Genomic DNA, 16120 nt, shown 5'->3' on the forward strand with positions numbered 1-16120 from the left:
GGGAGAAACTCTCCCATTGACCTTCACCTGTACAGACAGACAAGTTAGCCAAGCGCAGATATGCTGATTTTAGCTGCTCAATTGGCGTAGTTAGACTTGCGTTTCTGCGATCGACTTTCTTAGTCTAATATAGACATAGCCTTAGTGTGAAGTGGTGTGTGTCCTCAATTCCCATCAGCCATTATGGAAGGAGAGGGTTTCTGAGGATCAGACCCTCAGTCATTATTAATTTTGTCATAATAGTTACATAACCACCATTTGTTGGTAAGAGACTATGTCTTGCAATACAAAAATGCAGTTCTGTAGCACTTTAAAGACTAACAAAATAGTTTATTAGGTGATGAACTTTTGTGGGACAGACCCACTTCTTCAGCTCTGGAAAACTCTGATAAATAAAGACCAAGACAAAGAGACTTTAACAGAAAGATAGAAAGATATGAAATAAAAACTGAGGAATCATATACATAGGACTGAATGGGATGACGGGGGGAAGAAAATTACTTACTGCAAGTGTCTATTAAGCGGGATGCCTGAGATCACTACGAATATCAAAAATGGGGAAACTGTCCGTGTAACGTGTAAGGTAATTGATACGTATGTTGAGACCAAGGTGTAAAGTATCAAACTTGAGAATGAACCCCAGTTCAGATGTTTCCCTTTGTAATCTGGGATCATGGAATAGCCAATTTGCAATTGACTTTCTTTGCACTCAGGTCTTACAAAGTGGCAAACTAGAAAATATTTAAGATTGATATTTCTTTATAAAAGTTTAACCCTTTCTCACCAGATATAATTTTAATCTAAGGTCCTAAAAAAAAAAAAAAAAAAAGTATGTGTTATGAGAAAAAATTGTCAGTTAGTTCTCTGAGTCCAGCTTTAAAATTAGCTTTCTGTTGTATTATACATGGAGAGAACTCAGGGATTCTTCTGCTTTAAAAAGAAAAAAAAAAGAAAAAAAACTAGCTATTATGGAATATCTTACTTTGAAATAACACAACTACACACAAAGTACATTTGAAAATAGGACCTAGCTATTTTGAAATAGCATTTGTGGGTCCATAGCACTATTTCTAAGTAGTGCCATTGGAGCCCATTGTGGTTTATTTTGAAATAGTGCTTTTCTGAGTCTCAATAGCTTTGTCTACGCATGCCCCCTCTTTTTTCAAAATAAGCATTAGTCCTCTCACTTTGGGGGTTACCAATTTTGGAATAATGTACCCACTATTCTGAAATTATTTCAAAATAATGTGTGCATAGTCTAGACAACAGCTTAGTTATTGTGAAATAACTGAGTAGTATAGCCATAGCATAACAGATCGAACTGTTGGGAATATAAGAGTGCAACCAGAATTTAATCCAGGAAAGTGGAATTATTTTTTGAGGCACCTACAATGATAGACTCAGTGCTTAGCACTATTTTTAATTTTCCTCCAGCTATGTCCTAGCAGGATACTCCAGAACATATATTAGCTAATTGTCACCTCTAATTGTTAAATTTGGAATCTGAACATCGTGGGTAATGATCCATGCTAGACAGTAATGTCTTCTATGTATTCCTCTAGATTTTCAATTATGAGATGTCTGTCAAACAACTTGTTTCTTTGGCATTCTCAAATATATTCTCTACAACTTAATCCCTGTCTGGCCTGACGCTTATGTATTTATTTATTTATTTATTTATTGTTCTGTGAAATTCTGTTTCTTTAAAATCTTCTTGTCCATCATTTCTTCTCTCCCTGACTTTTCTTCATCAATTTTTCCCAAAACTACCCAGGGACCCATTTACTGAAGGCATAGTTAAACACGTTTTCTTACTTGTGCAGTGTGTGGCCAGCCAGGCTTATTCTGGGAAAATAGAGCAGTGGACTGAGCCTCACAGAACCTTAGTTCTAATACTGCTTCTGGGTGACCTTGGCTATGTCATTTTCCTCTTCTGTGACTGTTTCCACATCTTGAAAATGGGAATAATGCTACTGACCAGCTTTCGGGCCCACTGATGAAAAGAGCTAGGTATTATTTTATTTTATGGCTTTTTAATTTAATATGCATTACTGACCTAATCTTAATTCAGTAAGGCATCAGTGCCGCGAATTTAAATTCTCAAGCAAGCTTAAGATTGCAATTGTCAAACTGTTCTTCAGTCTGTCAGTTGAAATCAATGAAACTACTCTTGGTAGTTAAGCGCATGTGTGTTTACAGGGTCAGGGCCTAATGGAGTGATAATGTCAGTGTTTACCCATGTGGTGCAAGGCCAGTTGCCTAAAGAATACAGGCCCTCCAATTATGCAATGAGTGCCATGTGGTCTGTATTTCCTTTGTGCCTGTATGGAGCCCTTTTGAAATCAGAAGTCTTGCAGCTCTAGGCAAGATCATTGCCTTAAATAATATGTCAGTAGCTTCCTTAGCTTCCCTTGATTTGCATACTTCAGGGAAGGGTAGGGAAGGGGTTAACTATTTCCTTAGATTCTCATATTTGTTCCACAACTGTGTTGATGGCCAGGCCTATGCATGATAACTACAGCTGGTCAAAAAGCAGACAGCAAGGGAAAGTGGGGTGGAAAACATCATTGTAACATGTCTTGATTTTGTACATTCAATTTTGATGAAAAATCCATCAAAAATACATTTTGACCAGTAACAGAGAGAGAACCATGTTAGTCTGAAGAAGTGGGTCTGTCCCACAAAAGCTCACCACCTAATAAATTATTTTGCTAGTCTTTGAAGTGCTACTGGACTTCCTTTTTGTTTTGACATTTTTACCAATTCTAATAATGACTGTTTTTCAACAGCCTCGTAATCTTGAACCTTCAAGAAAAGTACATTTATGACATTTTTGCCCAGAATATATTCACTGTATGGTTTGGTATTTAAATGTTGGGGTTGTTTTTCCATTGCTTTTTTTTTTTTTTTCATTTCTGCTGGAAGTGTTGTTTTAGAATAGGTATAATAGCAGTCGAACTTTTGAAGCATAGCCATCATTTTTTAATAGACTGTAAAAGTTAAGGAAGAGCAGATGGATAGGTAATGGATCTTGATGTATTATGTACCTATCACAAGTAAAAGTAACTAGAGGCCCTTTTGCAATGTCACTTGCAAGCCAAAGTTGGTCTAGAGGAAAGTTCTAGAGAGAAACTTGTTGTAATACACATCCAAAGTGTAAGGGCTGGGTCTCTCACGGGCTGGGGGATGTTGCTGGCAAAAGTAATTTAGGTTCAGTGCTGGGTTCTCTGAGTACAAAGACCCTGACCAGATACTTGTTGATGCAAGCAATTTATTGCCTAACAAGTTTTAACTAGACCCTTAACTAAACAATGTGGCAGGAAAGCAGCATTTACATCCCTTCAGCAGCAGGGGATTCTGGACAGCTGCAGATGGGCAGGAGTTCTTCTTGCAGTTCTGAGGTACCAGTACTGAGGTCCATCAGTGAAGTCCCAATTGTATTCATTTCTGTGTAGCTTATATATAGTTATTTTCTGCCTGGTCAGCCAGTTGCTATGGTTACTCATTACCATTTAAGGTATTTTTTTGTAATGTTGATTACTTGTTCTACTTTTTTTTTTAGTCCCCTGTTTTGCTTACATATGACTCGTACACATCTGGTTACACAAGATCATCACATACCTGTTCTTTCATTATCTACACGTTTGCTGTAGTGGCACCACCACTTATCTTAAGTGGACCTCCCAACCTTATGAGGATTCTCACCCACAACCACAGTTTATACCACAGGAACACCAGTCATGGAACTTTTCCTTGCAACAAAGCCCATTGCCAGCTTTGTCCATATATCTATTCTGGAGATACCATCACTGGATCTAACCAGGTTATTTACAGAATCACGGGCACATTCCCATGTTCCTCAACTAACATCATATACACCATCATGCGTCAGATGCCCAGATGCTTTTTATATTGGACAGACTTCAAACTCTCTCAGACAAAGAATTAATGGGCACAAAACAGACATAAAAACACTCCTGATCCACAATCCGGTCAGCCAACATTTTAATGGAGTGGGCCATTCTGTTAATGACCTGAAGGTTTGCATCTTACTGAAGAGGAATTTTCACACTGCTTTGGAAAGAGAAGCTGCTGCACTCTTTTTTTATATTCAAATTTGACACATTTACATGTGGTTTTAACTGGGATGGGAATTTTTTAGGTCATTATAGGGGCTGTTTTGCACACTTGGCTTAATCTAATTCTTGACTCCTCACCCCCTGCCCCTTTACTCTCTTATTTGCTCACCTTGATAATATTTGTCTGATTTGTCAACCTTGATTACTATTTTTGGTTCTCTGTGCCTTAAATATTGAGTCTGTTCTGGTATGGCTATGGTCTGAAGAAGTGGGTCTGTCCCACGAAAGCTGATCACCTAATAAATTATTCTGTTAGTCTTCAAAGTGCTACTGGACTGCTTTTTTGTTTTGATAGTATATAGACTAGCACAGCTTTCTCTCTGTTAATCTTAAGTGGGGAATTCTCTCATAGATGCTCCTGGCTCATATGGTATGGGGAAGTGCATGCCCAACCACCCCTAAGTTGTCGCATACAAAGTTCTTCTGCAATTAACCCCTACAGAGGAGGAACTCTGTAGGGATGGGCCATCCCTGCGCTGGCCAGGGGACAGGCTGAGGCTGGCATGCTACAGAGGGAGGCTTCATTGTGGAAGGGCTGGGCCAGGCTTCACTGGCTAGAGCTGGCATGGTGCAGGGGAGATTGGGAAGAACATGGTAGAACCTTGCCCAGACAGATGGATACAGCACAAATAAAATATATATGATGCAGAGCCTTTGTGGTACATAAGAATGTATTCCCCAAATCTATGTGCTCTGTCTTACCCTATATATTCCCCTGCTCTCCTCTGCAGGTGCACTTCTAGCCTATCTCACTTTCTGGTGTTAAATGCATCATCTTAAATAATCTCAGGGTTAGGACTCAGATTGATGTGATGCTAACATTTTTGGTGTAAGGCCTCACGTTCCATTAAAGTTATTTGAGATCATAGGAGTAAGACATTTAAAAGCATTCCAAAGAAAGCAACAATAGTGCTGCTCTTTGAAGAATGATCAGTGGGGAAGTTAATTTCTTTTTCTTTCCCTTTGTCTTGCAGGCAGCACATCCATGTTAACTTTCACTGTAATATTTCATGTTGTCATAGTCTCCGAAGCTCTCACGTCACCCTTCAAATAGAAGGGGGAAAGCATTCTCTAGAAGCATTTGTGTGTTACATGTTGAAAATGCCTTCAAAAGCTTCTAGACTTTAATTTTACAATTTAAATACATATAGAAGAGCTCATCCATGAAGGGTGAGCATTATGTGTCTTTCAGTAGTGTGAAGGACCCATAACTCATGAGTGCCTCAGGTATGAATGAATTATGAAGGCCTTTCTCACAAGTGAAAGAAACATAATCACTCTTCAAGGGTGAGATATTCTATTTACTCCATGGACATTCATTTCAGTCTATTGTAGAGGAAACTGTTTAAATCTCAATACCCATCTTTCATGGGGAAAGGTGACAGGGATTAGGCAATATGAGATTGTCTAGGTCTTATATGCAAAGTCTGTCACTGCATGTTCCAGTCCATTGTAGTCTTTTATATTTATCCTCTTCGAGTTCACTATAGGAACATCTGGCAAAACGAGACTATGTCTTCTGAACTAAGCAGAGGATCATAGGAATGGGCCTATTTACACCCATTTGTCAGAAGACTTACATTTTTTGCCACAATTTTCTCTTTGCTGGCCCAATCACCCAAGAGAGGGTGTTGTCATTAGGCCAGGACCTCGGCTGCACTTAAATGAGATCAGTCCCGTTCTACCCATGCAACTATGCCGGTTACACCAATATTTATTTTTGTTTATTTTACTGTGATGCCATAGGTATGTGCAGTGCTCTACAGACCAATAACATGGAAAGTATTGGGAAATAATAACTATAATAATCCATCACACTTATATGTTTTCAATGCACTTTACAAAAGTAGGCAGGATCATGACCATCATGTTATATATAGGGAATCTGAGGTATGAGGCTATGAAGAGCTTAGTGCATGGTCACCCAGTAAGTTAGTGCAAAATGAGTGCAAGATGTAATGCTACCAAATCAGAATATGAATGATTAGCACTGGGATAAAGACTTGCTTGCTATGCAGGGCAATGGAGACTTCATCTCTCTGCCTTTCATACATGCTGGCGTAGGCAGTGCCCGTACTCTTCAGCGCTCAGCTGTACATAGGTTCTGCTCATAATTCAATGCAACCTTGCATGCAGATCATGAAACACAAATGCAACAAGTTTATCTAGCTCTTCTCCCACTCTTAGTTTGGCTAAGACCATGTAGCAGTGGTGATTTACAACACTTTTACATCTGTGAAGATTAGGAAGAGGAATCTATATAATTATATAGGTTTGCTGTTACTTAAATATTTACTAACATTAAACACCAAAGTGCCTGTACAAATGATCCAGGGGATTCATATTGTTCTAAGCTAATATCCTTTGTACAATGTTATGCAAATTGCACAAACTTTATTTTGTTGCTGCTGCTCAGAGTGGCGTGTCCCAAGGCAGCTATTTACTAAGTTGAAACAGATAAAGTTTTAATAATAAATAGTGGTGATGAATAAGTCAGAAAGTTTGTGCAATGCTAATGTACTCGTTGGCCCACGGGTAGTTTATTAGACACACGAGTAACATTTTATAAGTTGCTCGAACTCAAGTGGCTTTTGTTTTCCCAAAAATGCTTGTATGATAAATTATTTGAAACCATTAGGTGTTAGCAAATAAATTGTATTCACTTTCAATTTGCAATGACGATCCTGAGACTTAAGATTTAAACAGCAAAATTATGCATTTATTTTGCTTTACAGAAATGATGCTAGTATGATCAATTAAACTTGGTTGAGAGATGCGAGACAAACCCATGATGTTTAATGCTGAATATATAAAGCCGGGAAGAGTAAGGCAGATATTTTCATTAATATTCACAGTGCTTTTAGGATTCAAGAGAGTAAAAATAAAATGTAGCTCAAGAGAAAACAATATTCTTGATATGTCTGTGTCAACACTTTGACCATGCACTGACAAAGCTGATCCATGATAGATCATCTGAAAAACATTTGTGCTACGTGGCATTAGAAAAAAATGAAGTATACGCAAGCTTATTTATCCATCATGTTAGAAAAAAGTCAGATGCCTCAATAACCTCTTCTACCATAAGTAAGACCTTCATGATCCTTGAGTGGATGTCCCCAAATGCACGTTTCTAAGATACCCTACTTGCATTGAAGTCTCCCTGCAGTCATCTGTCTGGTCTTAAAAGACAACACCTATCACCATCTAGGTCCTCATTGGAATATAGGATTTTTTTTTAATCTAAACAACTCTACCAATTTAGAAACATTATAGAATCAGGAACAGATTGTGCACATATGAAGAGGATAACTCACTGCATTGACTCGATTCTTGCAGGAATGGCTTGTGGTCTTGGTTCCTATTGGACTGCAGTTAATTAGAGTTATGGAATCTGTTTGGACAAGGAACAGGGCCTCTTACCCCATCCCCATGTGAAGACAGTAGTCATCTTTTCCTGCCAATCAAACCTCTGGTCGAAGGCTGAGTCACTTCAACACTTTTGGATCAACTAAGGGTTAGAAAAATGAGTCAGGATTTGTTACACACAAATCTCAGTCATGTACAGGAAGGCATAGTTTCCTAAAGGTTAGAGCACTGCACTCAGCATTAACAAGCAAGGTTTCTATTTCTGCCTTTACCACCAGTATGCCATCTTTTTTTAGGGTACGTCACTCAAACACTAAATTTGCCCTATCTCTTTAAAATCCAAACCTGTGTATCCTACTTCATCCTCTCTAGGTTACAACAGAAATTTGTGCATTCCAGGACAATACTATCCACCACCCTGTATCAGAACTGCTCTCCAGAATCCAAGCTTTCATTTAAAGAGTTGTTTCTAGCCCCATTGTTCTGAAGATGACCTAACAACCATGCTTAACTCTTCAAACTTTTCAAGACTGCTTCCCCTCAGGAATGGCATTTATAAGAAGCAATATCTCATAAACATTTTTGCAGACAAAACTGGAGTTTTGTAGACAAAACTCAGAGAGCATCTACACACACAATGTGTTTTGTCAGCAGAAACTGTCAACAAAATGCCATGTAGATGTTCTTGAGGCCCTTTTGTTGACAGAGAGGATCAAAAGATTAATCCGCTTTTATGTGTGGGTGCAATCTGTTCACAGAAGTTTTGTTGGAACATCTCTTCGAACAGTAACTTCTAATGTAGACTTAACCTTACAGTCATGCACATCTGTTCACAGGAAGCTGAGAGAAATAGCATCATTTTTCCTTTGGTGAATGATACCTTTTGGATGCCAGTGGCTAGGGCCTTAGAAGGGAGAGGCAGGGAGACAGAAGATACCAATGCTTATTCGTCCCTGTAAAGCACTTTGGGATCTTTGGATGAAAAGCACTATGTGGTATGCATGCTGAGTATGACATGCAAGTGAGTCTCAAGCATTTCACAGCATTGCCTTCTGCTTACCCAGGACAAAACCCACAAGTACCTTGCATCTCTGCACAGGGCGTAAATGCTACCATGTGCTTCACCTGACCAGATGGAAATAGCTGCAGAGCCCCCATTCAGTCTCCACTGTTCGTTGCAGAAGAGGTTTCTGTGGCAGACCTCTGCAAGGAATGTAGAAGGGATCAGTAGCACGTCACCCACAAATGGGCATGAGATACAGCATGGCCCACGTGGGAGAAAGATAGCAGCACTGATGTGCTACTCTGCAGTCTCTCTGCACCCGCTAGTTGTTCGTGGATGTCTGTGCTAGCCCAGTGTCTGGAGTTTCTTTCCCTCGCTTCTGCAGCATCTTCACCCAATTTGAAGCAAGCACAGCCTCCTCCTTAGGCTTTTCACTTCTATGCTGAATCTGGCCTGGTGCTCCTCAACATTTGTGCCAGCCATGTATCTTTTTGAAAATTGATCTTTGTCACCTTTGGCCTCAAATTATTTCAAGCGGTGTTAATTAAAGTGTCCCCAAGGACTAACAGCACAGCATGGGAAAATTGATTCCTTAAGCCTCTTACGAGCATGTCAAATAGGGATTTGTTAAATTATTCTATTCAGCCATAAAGTGACTAAGTGACTAGCTTTTGTTATTCCCTTTAAAAGAGTTTGTGTGTGGTGTGTGTAGTTTTGATGGTGGGATTTTTTTTCTTTGCAACTAGGAGATAAATACTTTGAGCATATGTGGGATCTAAGCTAGTAGTGGACCATCTGGTTGAGAAAAGCCCGCATAAGTTAAGATGCTCATCTACCCATGCTCTGTCTGCTCTTTGCCTGCTCTCCTTCTCCCGTTCCCTGCTCCTTTTCAGTAAACACCCATTCACTCACACATCATCTAGTACAGGGGTCAGCAACTCTTGGTATGGGAGCCAACAGTGGTGCACAAGCTGATTTTTCATCATCACATGAGGCAGCAGGTCAGCCACACCCCTCCACCTGCATGCAGCCAGGAGTTTTCTCAAAGTCATGCTGCCTGTGGATTAACAAGACTAGCTAATGCTACCAACCACCACCTAAGCCATAAATCTCTGCATCTTTATTTATGTATTTATTAATGAACCTGTTGTAAGTCAGACTGTTAGGCTACATTTAAACTGTGCCCTTAACTCGAAATAAGACATGCAATTTGCGCCATGCAAATGCCTTATTTTATTTCTAGTTAATTTTGAAATAGGCTGTTTCAGAGTAAACAGTGCACTATTTCAAGGCATCCCTTACTCCTCCTGCAAAGAGGTGTAGCGGGATGCCAAAAGAGCACGCTCAGTATTTTGAGAAATATTTCAAAATACCAGCCACGTGACGTAGACTTGGAGTAGCTATTTCGGAACACCTCAGCACCCCAAAATAGCTCTGCAGCATAAACATAGCCTTAGTGACTTTTAAAACCATCACTGGCACTCAGACCATACATGGAGGTCAAAGGTCAAATTAAGGCACTGCCCTTCAGAAAGGTTTCTGACCCCTGATCCAGTAGGTTACATCTACTGGAAAAGCTAGGGGTGTGATTCCCAGCTCAAGCGGACACAACCGCACTACCATTCATTGGAGTTAATGCACTGAAACCAATAGGTCAGCCACAGTGGCAGGGCAGGCTACCCTGAGTGCAATCATGATGGCTGTGTTCTTGAGGCTGCTGAGAGCCACACTATTGTCTTCAGCAAGTCAGTTCAGTTGGGGGCTAGCACAAGTATTTCTGCACAGGGAAAGAATCATCCCCTCGCTCATAGTGCAGCCATAGTCTTAGATAGCTCTCATGCATCAGAGCCTTCTGATTATTTACTGTAAGGCCGCAGTTCGTCCAATCTCTGATATAAATACACATTGGTGAGATTAGATTTTTCTTGTTTATACAATTAGCATCACTGTTTTGCACTTTGAAACGTGTGCAGGGAATGTAGATGAAAGCCAAATGTCTGTTGCTTTGCAGCACACAGTATATTAAGCACTTCAGATAGTATAATGTTGCAGATGCTCTGCTTAATTTAATTAGGGAATGGCAACACCAGTTCTTAATGAATGTTGAGCTTCTCTTTCTGAGAGTTTTTAAGCATAAAAAGGATATTGTACGTTATTAGGCAGTATGTCTCTGCTACTGTTGCAGATGACTGTCCAGAGTTACTGGGCAGAGCCCCCACCCTGCCAACCTTCATCCATATACTCTGTAACTTTGTAGTGCTTCCAATCTGGGTCTGAATTTTGCAGGGCTTTGGTGCTTGCTTCTAGACGTCATACAATGTGAGCACCAGCAGGGAATTCAGGAACCTCAGTCCTGCCCCTGTTAATAAGGAATGAACCTCGGAAGGTGGAAAGTTCAGATGTGACTCAGCTGATTAGCCAGAAGTCTGAGGGTAAGATTTGCAACAGCACTCCACATTTGCCTTACTGCTCTCATTGAAGCCAATGGTAACACTCCACTGACTTCAATGTGAGCAGTTAGGCTACCTGCATGGTGCAAATCCACTAAGGTGTTTATGTGCCACCTGCCTCTCTAGGGCTACGTCTAAATTGGAGCGATTTGTTGACAGCAGTTTTTTCAGAAGATATTTTGCAACAAAACTTCTGTGGACACATTGCGTCCAAACAGCAGCACAGCGGATCGAGTGATCCTCTCTGTCAACAGAGAGCATCTGGACTGCCCGGCTGCTCTACCAGCAAAACAGTCACCCAGAATCACAGCAGACAGGGTCACAGATCACCATTTCCTTCTCGGAGCCTCGGTGAGCCACCCGCTTAAAGGGACACCCCCAGACACCCACTCCCTGCCTATGCTGCATGTGTGCCTACCTTTCTGAGGTACAGGATAGCCAGAGCTTGGCTTCAACTTAAAATACAGCTCATTCCAGGGAGCCATGGTGCCCTAGCAGCCCCTGGGATTGTGCGGGCCCCACACAGAGGTGCTTCAGCACCTGCTGCATCTCCTAGTGGCCTTCTTCCTCTTCCTCATGGATGGCGAGCCTGAGACCACCTTCGAGGACCTTGCCATGCCTGGTCATGGGGCAGTAGGATGACAAGCAGTAGCTCCAGAACTTCCAAATGGGGAAGAACACCTTCCTGGAGCTCTGTGCCTGGCTAACCCCTGCCCTCTGGAGACAGGATACCCATCTGCATCCTGCCAACACCTTGGAGAAGCAGGTCACAGTCACCTGGAAGCTACCACCCCTGACAGCTACCATTCAGTGGGCATCCAGTTCAGTGTGGGTAAGTCCACCATCAGGGCCATCCTCATGGACGTACAGCACTCTTGGACTGCAGTCCCTGCATAAGGGGGGATGTCCCGCCTAAGAGGGAACCTTGGGATGTGGGCTCGGGGGTACGAGATGTGGTTGGGGAGGGGAAACCCATCCACTGGGGACCATGCCTTCATACCCTCCTGCAGCCCTGCTGCCAGGGGGCAGCCTCGCAGAGGGGGCTCCTGGAGAGCTTGAGGGGAGGGGACTCCCCCCACAGAGCACAGGAACTTCCTCAGTCCATGATGTATGTATTCAGTCCCCTCCCTCTGTAGGTCATGACAGACATCAATACCATCCTGCTGCGGAGGGTCATCCATATAGGAAATGTGGATGCAGACGTGGCCAGATTCGCCACCCTGGTGTTCCTGAACTGTGATGGGGCCATCAATGGGACCCACATCCACCTCCATGCCCCAGAGCATTGCGTGGCCCAGTATATCAACCGCAAGGGATACCTTTTGATGGTGCGGCAGGCCCTGGTCAACCACCATGACCAGTTCATGGACATTTACAGCAGGTGGTTGGGCCGAGCACATGATGCCCGTGTGCTGCACAACTCCAGCCTGTGCCAGAGGATGGATGTGCGCACATTCATCCTCTGCTATGAGCAGGAGGTTGGGGACAAGCAGATGCCACTCTGCATCCTGGGGGATATGGCCTACCCCTCATGTCATAGCTTTCAAAGCCTCACACCAGCCAGCTGGACCCCAGCCAAGAATTCTTCAATGCCTGCCTCAGCTGGGCCAGGATGCAGGCTGAGTGCACTTTTGTCTATCTCAAGGCATGCTGTAGGTGCCTGCTCACCCACCTGGATGTCAAGAGAGCACATCGCCCAAGTAGTGATGGCATGTTGTGCCCTGCACACTTCCTCCCAGGGCCATGGGGCGAGGGCCATTCTATAAGCAGCTGGGCACAGCTCCCATCCACCAGGCTCACCAGGCCCTGAGGGAGAGCTTCTCCCACTGCCCCCAGCCACTTTCCCCAGGGCCCCCCCAGTGGGGGCCTCGGGCCCACAGCCCTATCCTATCCCCACCACGACCACTCCCTTCACCGCTCCCTGACCGCTGCACAATGAAGAGGGATGTGGGTGTGGTGAATAGTGAAGTGTCTTTCACTCAACAACAAAAAAAAAACTTGTGCAAAAATAAACAATGCCATTCAAAGCTATTTACAACAAACTAGTGCAGTGGACTATATACAGTGTGGGGTGCTTGGGACTGGGGGTGTGGGCATTAGACTTGGATGTGGTTTTGGGTCAGGCGTGGGGGACCTCAAACTATGGAGGGAGTGGGGGGCATGAACCTGAGGGGGAGTGGAACCCTCAGGGCATTGGCCTTGAGATCCTCTCTCGCTGTGGGTTCAGGGCCCTCAACGGGGCTGTGACGGGGCAGGGACCAGAAAGAGAGATGAGTCATTCATGCAGTGTAGCCCCTAAGCCCTGTCCCCCACCATAAGCTGTGACCAATACCCCCCAGGCCAAGGCACAGGAATGTCCCAGGACCAAAGCCATGTGTGTGGCTTGCCCTGTAGAACCTGCCACACAGGGCTCCACAGTGCCTCTGGGACCCAGCTGACCACAGGAGCATGTCCCCACCCCGCACTGGATGGGCTAGCAGCCATGGGGTGGTATCCACCCATGAAGGGGTCTCCTCAAGGGTGGCAGGTGAGCCTGGAGCAGCCTGGCCCTCCTGGCGCCCACACACACACCTGCAACTTGCAGCACTGTCCACGGGAGTGGGTGCTGTCTCGCACCTGCGGGCATGCCAGTGTGCTGGGTACCACTCTCCTCAGTGTCTCTGGAGTCAGCCTGCCACCCTTGTGGTCAGCTTGCTTCCAGCCATGGCAGGTGCTGACAGACCTCCTGTCCCCAGGGGCCTGGGGCTTGCCCAGCCTCCCATGAGCTGGACCCATCGCCGCGGCTCCCTGCTGAGTACAGCTAGTGCACACTGCCTTGCACATAGTTCCCTGTGCCGGGACCACAGTCTGAGGTCCTGCCCAAGCCATCTGTGCAACGCTCACAGCATGCCCCAGGTGTGCCCACCTTCCATACCCTGGCATGTGTGATGTGCAGGACACTCCCTGGACAGACCCTCGCCTGTCTCTGAAGATGTCTGGAAGGTGGCCTGGCTGGCAGAGACTGGCTCCAGGATGATTAAGAGGGAGATGCTTGCCTCCGAACCTGTGTCTGGCTCCAGCTTAGGGGGGGATTGGAACTCAGAGGCCTCCTCCTCCTCCTGATGGTGCTTCTGCTGCGGTAGGCAGGCTCAAGCACCGTGTCCATGCTGTGGCATAGTGGGGATGTCCCCCCCGCAACTCCCCAGCATGGTGTGGAACTCCCAGTAATAGGGGCAGGTGGCAGGTCCTGCCCCAGAGCAACAGGCAGTGTCCCAGGCCCTGATATAGTCCTGTCAGAGCTCTTCTGCCTTTGCCCTGACATGCTTCATGGTTGAGGGGTGGGGCAGGAGGGAGTGGCCCCATTCTGCCAGGGCTGTATCCATCTGGGTATAGATGGGGCTGTTGCAGCGCCTCGCCTTGGAGGGTCTCCTCCCCACCCCCACCAGTCCAACAGGGCCTGGACCTCGACCCCGGTCCAGGAGGGGGCCAGTTTCTTGCTGCCCCAGGGTGGCTCCTGAGATCCCTTGAATGCCCATGGGGGTTGCGGGCTGCCTGGCTGCTCAGGGCTAGCTGCAAGGGTGTGGAACGTTGCTGTGTGTTCGCAAGCTCTGAGCTTCCTGGCACAGGGTTTTCCAGGCTTCCTGAGGCTCTAAGACCATAAACTGCTGATTGCTATGGATAGGTTGTCCCCTGGGGCACCTGTGCAGTGCCCTGGAGGCCTTTTCTGTCAACAGAAGACCCCCTCTCCCCTCCCAGAAAGTCCAGACCTGCATTTTGCCAACAGATCTCTATTGACAGAGGCGTTTTTCCTCATGGGGAGCAGGGAAAGGCTGTTGACAAAAGTGCTGCATTCTCTCAGCTTACTCTTGACAGAATGCACTTGGGAATCTAGACGCTTCCTGGGTTTTGTTGACAAAATGGCCATTTTGTTGACAAAATGGCCATTTTGTTAACAAAACCCTCTAGTCTAAACATAGCCTAGGTGCCTAGCTCCAAAATGCAGGTGCCATAGAACCCTCAAAGTTCTTGTTTAGCTCTTGCCTAAACATGGAGGCCCCAACAGACACCTACATTTCTGTGAGTGGTCATGTAAAAAAGCTGCCTAAATCCTGATTCCACTGAGCAGCTCAGCACCTAAGTCCTGGCAGGATTTATGCACAAGGTACTTCTGAGCCTCTCTCCCCAGCAGGGCCTGCTCAGATCCATGTGTTCTGTGCGTGCCCACTTGCCCCAAAAATCACCATAGTGCCCCTGCCAGTGTTCTACATGATAGCTCAGGTGTTAGGCCTACAACTGGAATGTGGAAGACCTGGGTTCATAGTCCTGACTCTAAACCTGGCAGATGAGTGATCCATGCTTAGGCCTCCCACATCTAAGCTTCATGCCCTTGCTTCTCGGCTACTGGAGATAGGAGGTAGTGACCACAGCTGACTTAAGCGGCTAATTCCTTGTCAGGGCAGAGCCTCTGCATTTTCTAATGGCTAGAATAGGCAGCTTCCCCACTCAGGTTGCTGACTTCTGTGACTTCCATTCTAGAAATCAGGCTTTGAAATGCTGAGCACTCCGGTGCCTGCCTCCCTTTGTGGATCTAGCCAGGAGAGTGTTTGAAAATCGCAGCATAAGTGTTTTTCAGAAATGCTGGGATCTGCCCAACTGGGCTGGAAATCTTGCAAGAATTGGTGTCTTACAATTTCTCTGTGTCTTTATCTTCTACCTGAGGCAGAAATCACACAAAAACAGATTTCTTTTTGCCATATTTCAGCACTTTTGAATTCTAAGCAAGACCCAGAACTATGTAAGTACAGGAAAATGAGGAAATAAAAGGTGGGGAGAAACATTTTCAGACATCAGAAATATTCAGCTTGATCTTGCAGCATAGTTTTAGAACATTAAAGAGGATAAACAGGTTATTTTAACTGAATTAGTTCATCTATATACTCCCAAAGCAAGTGTTGATCAGGAAAATGCAGAAGCAGATTGGACGGTTTTTTGAACACCTTCCTGTGATTTCTAGCTAAATACTCTGTCATCGTTGCATATCACATATAATGCTTTGTACAAGTAAAATGGAGTTTGGTTTGAGTTTTTCCTACAATTTAGACCCTAACATCTTTCACTGAGCAACAGCAAATGTATTTTTAAAGCTTCTTTTTCCTCCTTAAATATTCTTAAGAGTTTTTCTA

Source organism: Carettochelys insculpta, chromosome 17 (genome assembly GCF_033958435.1).
Source record: "Carettochelys insculpta isolate YL-2023 chromosome 17, ASM3395843v1, whole genome shotgun sequence".
In the NCBI taxonomy this organism is placed as follows: Eukaryota; Metazoa; Chordata; order Testudines; family Carettochelyidae; genus Carettochelys; species Carettochelys insculpta.